Source organism: Manis pentadactyla, chromosome 18 (genome assembly GCF_030020395.1).
Source record: "Manis pentadactyla isolate mManPen7 chromosome 18, mManPen7.hap1, whole genome shotgun sequence".
NCBI classification, from domain to species: Eukaryota; Metazoa; Chordata; class Mammalia; order Pholidota; family Manidae; genus Manis; species Manis pentadactyla.
In genome coordinates this window covers 7,783,585-7,793,992 of record NC_080036.1, presented here as the reverse complement: position 1 = coordinate 7,793,992, position 10,408 = coordinate 7,783,585, and positions in this window count along the sequence as shown.

The window sequence follows — 10,408 nt, the reverse complement described above, 5'->3', positions numbered from 1 at the left end:
GTTTTTGCCTGAAACTCGAATGCCTCCCCTTGCACTGGCCGCTCCATAAGGTATTACTGAAGTCAGTTCACCTGCAGCATTCCTGAAAATTTGAAAACTCTGTGAAAAGAATTCATAGAGTAAAATATTTGCTTGCTTGTAATTAGAATACCTGACCTTGCATTGGCAGACTCATGTGAGATTACTTAGATAAATTCAGTGGCAACATTTCTAAAAAATTGAAAACATGTACGAAGAGTCTGCAAGAGACTTCAGTGTATGAAGAGACTCCAAGTGACTTCAGAGAGTTACACGTTTTTGGTTGAAATGACTACAGCTCAACTTGCACTGGCAGGTCATTCAGAGACTACTGTTGTCAATTCATGTGCAACATTCCTGAGAAATTCAAAACACGTATGATCCGATTCCAAGAGACTTCCGAAGGTTACGCATTTTTACCTGAAAGTAGTATACCTCTACCTGTACTGGCCTTCCCCCAGAGATTGCTGATGTCAGTTCATGTGCAGCATTCTCAAAAAATTCAAAACATGTATGATCAGAATCCATGTGTCTTCAGCGATGCACACTTTTTGCTTGAAATTAGTATACCTGAGCTTGCATAGGCACATTCACGTGTGATTACTGATGTCAATTCAGTGGCAACACAACTTAAAAATTGAAAATACGTATGATACGTCTCCAAGAGACTTCAGAGAGTAAAATATTTGCTTGGTTGAAATTAGAATACCTCACCTTGCACTGGTGGGTCCATCAGAGTGTTCTCATGTCAATTCATCGGGCGTTCCTAAAAAAGTCAAAACATGTATGGTCAGCCTCCAAGTAACTTCAGAGTGTAACACAATTTTGTTTGAAACTCGTATGCCTCACCTGGCACTGGCCGCTCCAAGAGGTATTACTGATGTCAGTCCAACTGCAACATTCCTAAAAATTTCAAAACATGTATGATCAGATTCCAACTGACTTCGGAGACTAACAGAATTTTGCTTGAAACTCGTATGCCTCATCTCGCATTGGCACAATCATGTGAGATTACTGATGTGAATTCATTGGCAACATTAGGAAAACATTGAAAACATGTATGATAAGTCTCCAAAAGAATTCAGAGAGTAAAATATTTGCTTGCTTGTAATTAGAGTACCTCACCTTGCATTGGCAGATTCATGTGAGAATACTGACTTAAATTCATTGGCAACATTCCTAAAAAATCGAAAACATGTATGAACAGTCTCCAAGAGACTTCAGAGAGAAAAATATTTGTTTGCTTGAAATTAGTATACCTCACCTTGCACTGGTGGGTCCATCAGAGTGTTCTCATGTCAATTCATCGGGCGTTCCTAAAAAAGTCAAAACATGTATGGTCAGCCTCCAAGTAACTTCAGAGTGTAACACAATTTTGTTTGAAACTCGTATGCCTCACCTGGCACTGGCCGCTCCAAGAGGTATTACTGATGTCAGTCCAACTGCAACATTCCTAAAAATTTCAAAACATGTATGATTAGAATCCAACTAACTTCGGATACTAACACATTTTTGCTTGAAACTCGCATGCCTCACCTTGCATTGGCGGCACCATCAAATATTCCTGATGTGAAATCATCTGCAGCATTCATAAAATATTCAGAACATGTACGATCAGACTTCAAGTGACTTCAGAGTGTATACATTTTTGCTTGAAAGTAGTATACCTCTCCTTGTACTGGCGCTTCCATCAGTCATTGCTGATGTCAATTCATGTGCAGCATTCGCAAAAAATTCAAAACACATATCATCAGAATCCAAGTGACTTCAGCGAGGTACACTTTTTGCCTGAAATTAGTACACCTTACCTCGCATAGGGACGTACATGTGAGAATACTGATGTCAATTCATTGGCAACATTCCTAAGAAATGGAAAACATGTATGCTCAGTCTGCAAGAGACTTCAGAGTGTACAATATTTTCTTGCTTGAGATTAGTACACCTCACCTTGCACTGGTGTGTCCATCAGAGATTTCTCATGTCAATTCATCGGCACCATTCCTAAAAAAGCCCAAAAATGTATGATCAGACTCCAAGTAACTTCAGAGGGTAAAATATTGTTGCCTGAAACTCGAATGCGTCACCTTGCATTGGACGCTCCATAAGGTATTACTGAAGTCAGTTCACCTGCAGTATTCCTCAAAATTTGTAAACGTGTACGATCAGACTCCAAGTGACTTCAGAGAGTTACACGTTTTTGGTTGAAATGACTACAGCTCAACCTGCACTGGCAGGTCATTCAGAGACTACTGATGTCAATTCATGTGCAACATTCCTGAGAAATTCAAAACACGTATGATGCGATTCCAAGAGACTTCCGCAGGTTATGCATTTTTGCCTGAAAGTAGTATACCTCTACCTGTACTGGCCTTCCCCCAGAGATTGCTGATGTCAGTTCATGTGCAGCATTCCCAAAAAATTCAAAACATGTATGATCAGACCCCATGTGACTTCAGCGATGTACACTTTTTGCTTGAAATCAGTATACCTTAGCTTGCATAGGCACATTCACGGGTGATTACTGATGTCAAATCATTGGCAACACACCTTAAAAATGGAAAACACGTGTGATAAGTCTCCAAGAGACTTCAGAGAGTAAAATATTTGCTTGGTTGAAATTAGAATACCTCACCTTGCACTGGTGGATCCATCAGAAATTTCTCATGTCAATTCTTCAGCAGTATTCTTGAAAAATGGAAAACACGTATAGTCAGACTCCAAGTGACTTCAGAGAGTTACACCTTTTTGCTTGAAATTAGAATAACTCACCTTGCCATGGCGGCACCATCAGGGATTGCTGAAGTCAATATTTCTGCAGGATTCCTAAAAAATTCAAAACATGTATGATCAGACTCCAACTGACTTTGGAGACTAACAGAATTTTGCTTGAAACACGTATGCCTCACCTTGCATTGGCACAATCATGTGAGATTACTGATGTCAATTCATTGGCAACATTCCTAAAACGTTGAAAACATGTATGATAAGTCTGCAAAAGAATTCAGAGAGTAAAATATTTGCTTGCTTGTAATTAGAATACCTCACCTCGCATGGGCAGATTCATGTGAGATTACTGACTTAAATTCATTGGCAACATTCCTAAAAAATTGAAAACATGTATGAACAGTCTCCAAGAGACTTCAGAGAGGAAAATATATGTTTGCTTGAAATTAGTATATCTCAGCTTGCCCTGGTGGGTCCATCAGAGTTTTCTCATGTCAATTCATCGGCAGCGTTCCTAAAAAAGTCAAAACATGTATGATCAGCCTCGAAGTAACTTCAGAGTGTAACACAATTTTGTTTGAAACACATATGCCTCACCAGGCACTGGCCGCTCCAAGAGGTATTACTGATGTCAGTCCACCTGCAACATTCCTAAAAATTTCAAAACATGTATGTTCAGAATCCAAGTAACTTCGGATACTAACACATTTTTGTTGAAACTTGCATGCCTCACCTTGCATTGGCGGCACCATCAAATATTACTGATGTGAATTCATCTGCAGCATTCCTAAAATATTCAGAACATGTATGATCAGACTGCAAGTGACTTCAGAGTGTATACATTTTTGCTTGAAAGTAGTATACCTCTCCTTGTACTGGCGCTTCCATCAGTCATTGCTGATGTCAATTCATGTGCAGCATGCCCAAAAAATTCAAAACACATATCATCAGAATCCAAGTGACTTCAGCGAGGTACACTTTTTGCCTGAAATTAGTACACCTTACCTCGCATAGGGATGTACATGTGAGAATACTGATGTCAATTCATTGGCAACATTCCTAAGAAATGGAAAACATGTATGCTCAGTCTGCAAGAGACTTCAGAGTGTACAATATTTTCTTGCTTGAGATTAGTACACCTCACCTTGCACTGGTGTGTCCATCAGAGATTTCTCATGTTAATTCATTGGCAGCATTCCTAAGAAAGTCCAAAAATGTATGATCAGCCTCCAAGTAACTTCAGAGAGTAAAATATTTTTGCCTGAAACTCGAATGCGTCACCTTGCTTTGGCAGCTCCATAAGGTATTACTGAAGTCAGTTCACCTGCAGTATTCCTGAAAATTTGAAAACGTGTATGACCAGACTCCAAGTGACTTTAGAGAGTTACACGTTTTTGGTTGAAATGACTACAGCTCAACCTGCACTGGCAGGTCATTCAGAGACTACTGATGTCAATTCATGTGCAACATTCCTGAGAAATTCAAAACACGTATGATGCGATTCCAAGAGACTTCCGCAGGTTATGCATTTTTGCCTGAAAGTAGTAAACCTCTACCTGTACTGGTCTTCCCCCAGAGATTGCTGATGTCAGTTCATGTGCAGCATTCCCAAAAAATTCAAAACATGTATGATCAGACCCCATGTGACTTCAGCGATGTACACTTTTTGCTTGAAATTAGTATACCTTAGCTTGCATAGGCACATTCACGGGTGATTACTGATGTCAAATCATTGGCAACACACCTTAAAAATGGAAAACACGTGTGATAAGTCTCCAAGAGACTTCAGAGAGTAAAATATTTGCTTGGTTGAAATTAGAATACCTCACCTTGCACTGGTGGATCCATCAGAAATTTCTCATGTCAATTCTTCAGCAGTATTCTTGAAAAATGGAAAACACGTATAGTCAGACTCCAAGTGACTTCAGAGAGTTACACCTTTTTGCTTGAAATTAGAATAACTCACCTTGCCATGGCGGCACCATCAGGGATTGCTGAAGTCAATATTTCTGCAGGATTCCTAAAAAATTCAAAACATGTATGATCAGACTCCAACTGACTTCGGAGACTAACAGAATTTTGTTTGAAACACGTATGCCTCACCTCGCATTGGCACAATCATGTGAGATTACTGATGTCAATTCATTGGCAACATTCCTAAAAAATTGAAAACATGTATGAACAGTCTCCAAGAGACTTCAGAGAGGAAAATATATGTTTGCTTGAAATTAGTATATCTCAGCTTGCCCTGGTGGGTCCATCAGAGTTTTCTCATGTCAATTCATCGGCAGCGTTCCTAAAAAAGTCAAAACATGTATGATCAGCCTCCAAGTAACCTCAGAGTGTAACACAATTTTGTTTGAAACTTGTATGCCTCACCTGGCACTGGCCGCTCCAAGAGGTATTACTGATGTCAGTCCACCTGCAACATTCCTAAAAATTTCAAAACATGTATGTTCAGAATCCAAGTAACTTCGGATACTAACACATTTTTATTGAAACTCGCATGCCTCACCTTGCATTGGCGGCACCACCAAATATTACTGATGTGAATTCATCTGCAGCATTCCTAAAATATTCAGAACATGTATGATCAGACTGCAAGTGACTTCAGAGTGTATACATTTTTGCTTGAAAGTAGTATACCTCTCCTTGTACTGGCGCTTCCATCAGTCATTGCTGATGTCAATTCATGTGCAGCATGCCCAAAAAATTCAAAACACGTATCATCAGAATCCAAGTGACTTCAGCGAGGTACACTTTTTGCCTGAAATTAGTACACCTTACCTCGCATAGGGACGTACATGTGAGAATACTGATGTCAATTCATTGGCAACATTCCTAGAAAATGGAAAACATGTATGCTCAGTCGGCAAGAGACTTCAGAGTGTACAATATTTTCTTGCTTGAGATTAGTACACCTCACCTTGCACTGGTGTGTCCCTCAGAGGTTTCTCATGTCAATTCTTCGGCAGAATTCCTTAAAAAGTCCAAAAATATATGATCAGAAGCCAAGTAACTTCAGAGAGTAAAATGTTTTTGCCTGAAACTCGAATGCCTCCCCTTGCACTGGCCGCTCCATAAGGTATTACTGAAGTCAGTTCACCTGCAGCATTCCTGAAAATTTGAAAACTCTGTGAAAAGAATTCATAGAGTAAAATATTTGCTTGCTTGTAATTAGAATACCTGACCTTGCATTGGCAGACTCATGTGAGATTACTTAGATAAATTCAGTGGCAACATTTCTAAAAAATTGAAAACATGTACGAAGAGTCTGCAAGAGACTTCAGTGTATGAAGAGACTCCAAGTGACTTCAGAGAGTTACACGTTTTTGGTTGAAATGACTACAGCTCAACTTGCACTGGCAGGTCATTCAGAGACTACTGTTGTCAATTCATGTGCAACATTCCTGAGAAATTCAAAACACGTATGATCCGATTCCAAGAGACTTCCGAAGGTTACGCATTTTTACCTGAAAGTAGTATACCTCTACCTGTACTGGCCTTCCCCCAGAGATTGCTGATGTCAGTTCATGTGCAGCATTCTCAAAAAATTCAAAACATGTATGATCAGAATCCATGTGTCTTCAGCGATGCACACTTTTTGCTTGAAATTAGCATACCTGAGCTTGCATAGGCACATTCACGTGTGATTACTGATGTCAATTCAGTGGCAACACAACTTAAAAATTGAAAATACGTATGATACGTCTCCAAGAGACTTCAGAGAGTAAAATATTTGCTTGGTTGAAATTAGAATACCTCACCTTGCACTGGTGGGTCCATCAGAGTGTTCTCATGTCAATTCATCGGGCGTTCCTAAAAAAGTCAAAACATGTATGGTCAGCCTCCAAGTAACTTCAGAGTGTAACACAATTTTGTTTGAAACTCGTATGCCTCACCTGGCACTGGCCGCTCCAAGAGGTATTACTGATGTCAGTCCAACTGCAACATTCCTAAAAATTTCAAAACATGTATGATCAGATTCCAACTGACTTCGGAGACTAACAGAATTTTGCTTGAAACTCGTATGCCTCATCTCGCATTGGCACAATCATGTGAGATTACTGATGTGAATTCATTGGCAACATTAGGAAAACATTGAAAACATGTATGATAAGTCTCCAAAAGAATTCAGAGAGTAAAATATTTGCTTGCTTGTAATTAGAGTACCTCACCTTGCATTGGCAGATTCATGTGAGAATACTGACTTAAATTCACTGGCAACATTCCTAAAAAATCGAAAACATGTATGAACAGTCTCCAAGAGACTTTAGAGAGAAAAATATTTGTTTGCTTGAAATTAGTATACCTCACCTTGCACTGGTGGGTCCATCAGAGTGTTCTCATGTCAATTCATCGGGCGTTCCTAAAAAAGTCAAAACATGTATGGTCAGCCTCCAAGTAACTTCAGAGTGTAACACAATTTTGTTTGAAACTCGTATGCCTCACCTGGCACTGGCCGCTCCAAGAGGTATTACTGATGTCAGTCCAACTGCAACATTCCTAAAAATTTCAAAACATGTATGATTAGAATCCAACTAACTTCGGATACTAACACATTTTTGCTTGAAACTCGCATGCCTCACCTTGCATTGGCGGCACCATCAAATATTCCTGATGTGAAATCATCTGCAGCATTCATAAAATATTCAGAACATGTACGATCAGACTTCAAGTGACTTCAGAGTGTATACATTTTTGCTTGAAAGTAGTATACCTCTCCTTGTACTGGCGCTTCCATCAGTCATTGCTGATGTCAATTCATGTGCAGCATTCGCAAAAAATTCAAAACACATATCATCAGAATCCAAGTGACTTCAGCGAGGTACACTTTTTGCCTGAAATTAGTACACCTTACCTCGCATAGGGACGTACATGTGAGAATACTGATGTCAATTCATTGGCAACATTCCTAAGAAATGGAAAACATGTATGCTCAGTCTGCAAGAGACTTCAGAGTGTACAATATTTTCTTGCTTGAGATTAGTACACCTCACCTTGCACTGGTGTGTCCATCAGAGATTTCTCATGTCAATTCATCGGCACCATTCCTAAAAAAGCCCAAAAATGTATGATCAGACTCCAAGTAACTTCAGAGGGTAAAATATTGTTGCCTGAAACTCGAATGCGTCACCTTGCATTGGACGCTCCATAAGGTATTACTGAAGTCAGTTCACCTGCAGTATTCCTCAAAATTTGTAAACGTGTACGATCAGACTCCAAGTGACTTCAGAGAGTTACACGTTTTTGGTTGAAATGACTACAGCTCAACCTGCACTGGCAGGTCATTCAGAGACTACTGATGTCAATTCATGTGCAACATTCCTGAGAAATTCAAAACACGTATGATGCGATTCCAAGAGACTTCCGCAGGTTATGCATTTTTGCCTGAAAGTAGTATACCTCTACCTGTACTGGCCTTCCCCCAGAGATTGCTGATGTCAGTTCATGTGCAGCATTCCCAAAAAATTCAAAACATGTATGATCAGACCCCATGTGACTTCAGCGATGTACACTTTTTGCTTGAAATCAGTATACCTTAGCTTGCATAGGCACATTCACGGGTGATTACTGATGTCAAATCATTGGCAACACACCTTAAAAATGGAAAACACGTGTGATAAGTCTCCAAGAGACTTCAGAGAGTAAAATATTTGCTTGGTTGAAATTAGAATACCTCACCTTGCACTGGTGGATCCATCAGAAATTTCTCATGTCAATTCTTCAGCAGTATTCTTGAAAAATGGAAAACACGTATAGTCAGACTCCAAGTGACTTCAGAGAGTTACACCTTTTTGCTTGAAATTAGAATAACTCACCTTGCCATGGCGGCACCATCAGGGATTGCTGAAGTCAATATTTCTGCAGGATTCCTAAAAAATTCAAAACATGTATGATCAGACTCCAACTGACTTTGGAGACTAACAGAATTTTGCTTGAAACACGTATGCCTCACCTTGCATTGGCACAATCATGTGAGATTACTGATGTCAATTCATTGGCAACATTCCTAAAACGTTGAAAACATGTATGATAAGTCTGCAAAAGAATTCAGAGAGTAAAATATTTGCTTGCTTGTAATTAGAATACCTCACCTCGCATGGGCAGATTCATGTGAGATTACTGACTTAAATTCATTGGCAACATTCCTAAAAAATTGAAAACATGTATGAACAGTCTCCAAGAGACTTCAGAGAGGAAAATATATGTTTGCTTGAAATTAGTATATCTCAGCTTGCCCTGGTGGGTCCATCAGAGTTTTCTCATGTCAATTCATCGGCAGCGTTTTTAAAAAAGTCAAAACATGTATGATCAGCCTCCAAGTAACTTCAGAGTGTAACACAATTTTGTTTGAAACACATATGCCTCACCAGGCACTGGCCGCTCCAAGAGGTATTACTGATGTCAGTCCACCTGCAACATTCCTAAAAATTTCAAAACATGTATGTTCAGAATCCAAGTAACTTCGGATACTAACACATTTTTGTTGAAACTTGCATGCCTCACTTTGCATTGGCGGCACCATCAAATATTACTGATGTGAATTCATCTGCAGCATTCCTAAAATATTCAGAACATGTATGATCAGACTGCAAGTGACTTCAGAGTGTATACATTTTTGCTTGAAAGTAGTATACCTCTCCTTGTACTGGCGCTTCCATCAGTCATTACTGATGTCATTTCATGTGCAGCATGCCCAAAAAATTCAAAACACGTATCATCAGAATCCAAGTGACTTCAGCGAGGTACACTTTATGCCTGAAATTAGTACACCTTACCTCGCATAGGGACGTACATGTGAGAATACTGATGTCAATTCATTGGCAACATTCCTAGAAAATGGAAAACATGTATGCTCAGTCGGCAAGAGACTTCAGAGTGTACAATATTTTCTTGCTTGAGATTAGTACACCTCACCTTGCACTGGTGTGTCCATCAGAGATTTCTCATGTCAATTCATCGGCACCATTCCTAAAAAAGCCCAAAAATGTATGATCAGACTCCAAGTAACTTCAGAGAGTAAAATATTTTTGCCTGAAACTCGAATGCGTCACCTTGTATTGGACGCTCCATAAGGTATTACTGAAGTCAGTTCACCTGCAGTATTCCTCAAAATTTGTAAACGTGTACGATCAGACTCCAAGTGACTTCAGAGAGTTACACGTTTTTGGTTGAAATGACTACAGCTCAACCTGCACTGGCAGGTCATTCAGAGACTACTGATGTCAATTCATGTGCAACATTCCTGAGAAATTCAAAACACGTATGATGCGATTCCAAGAGACTTCCGCAGGTTATGCATTTTTGCCTGAAAGTAGTATACCTCTACCTGTACTGGCCTTCCCCCAGAGATTGCTGATGTCAGTTCATGTGCAGCATTCCCAAAAAATTCAAAACATGTATGATCAGACCCCATGTGACTTCAGCGATGTACACTTTTTGCTTGAAATCAGTATACCTTAGCTTGCATAGGCACATTCACGGGTGATTACTGATGTCAAATCATTGGCAACACACCTTAAAAATGGAAAACACGTGTGATAAGTCTCCAAGAGACTTCAGAGTGTAAAATATTTGCTTGGTTGAAATTAGAATACCTCACTTTGCACTGGTGAATCCATCAGAAATTTCTCATGTCAATTCTTCAGCAGTATTCTTGAAA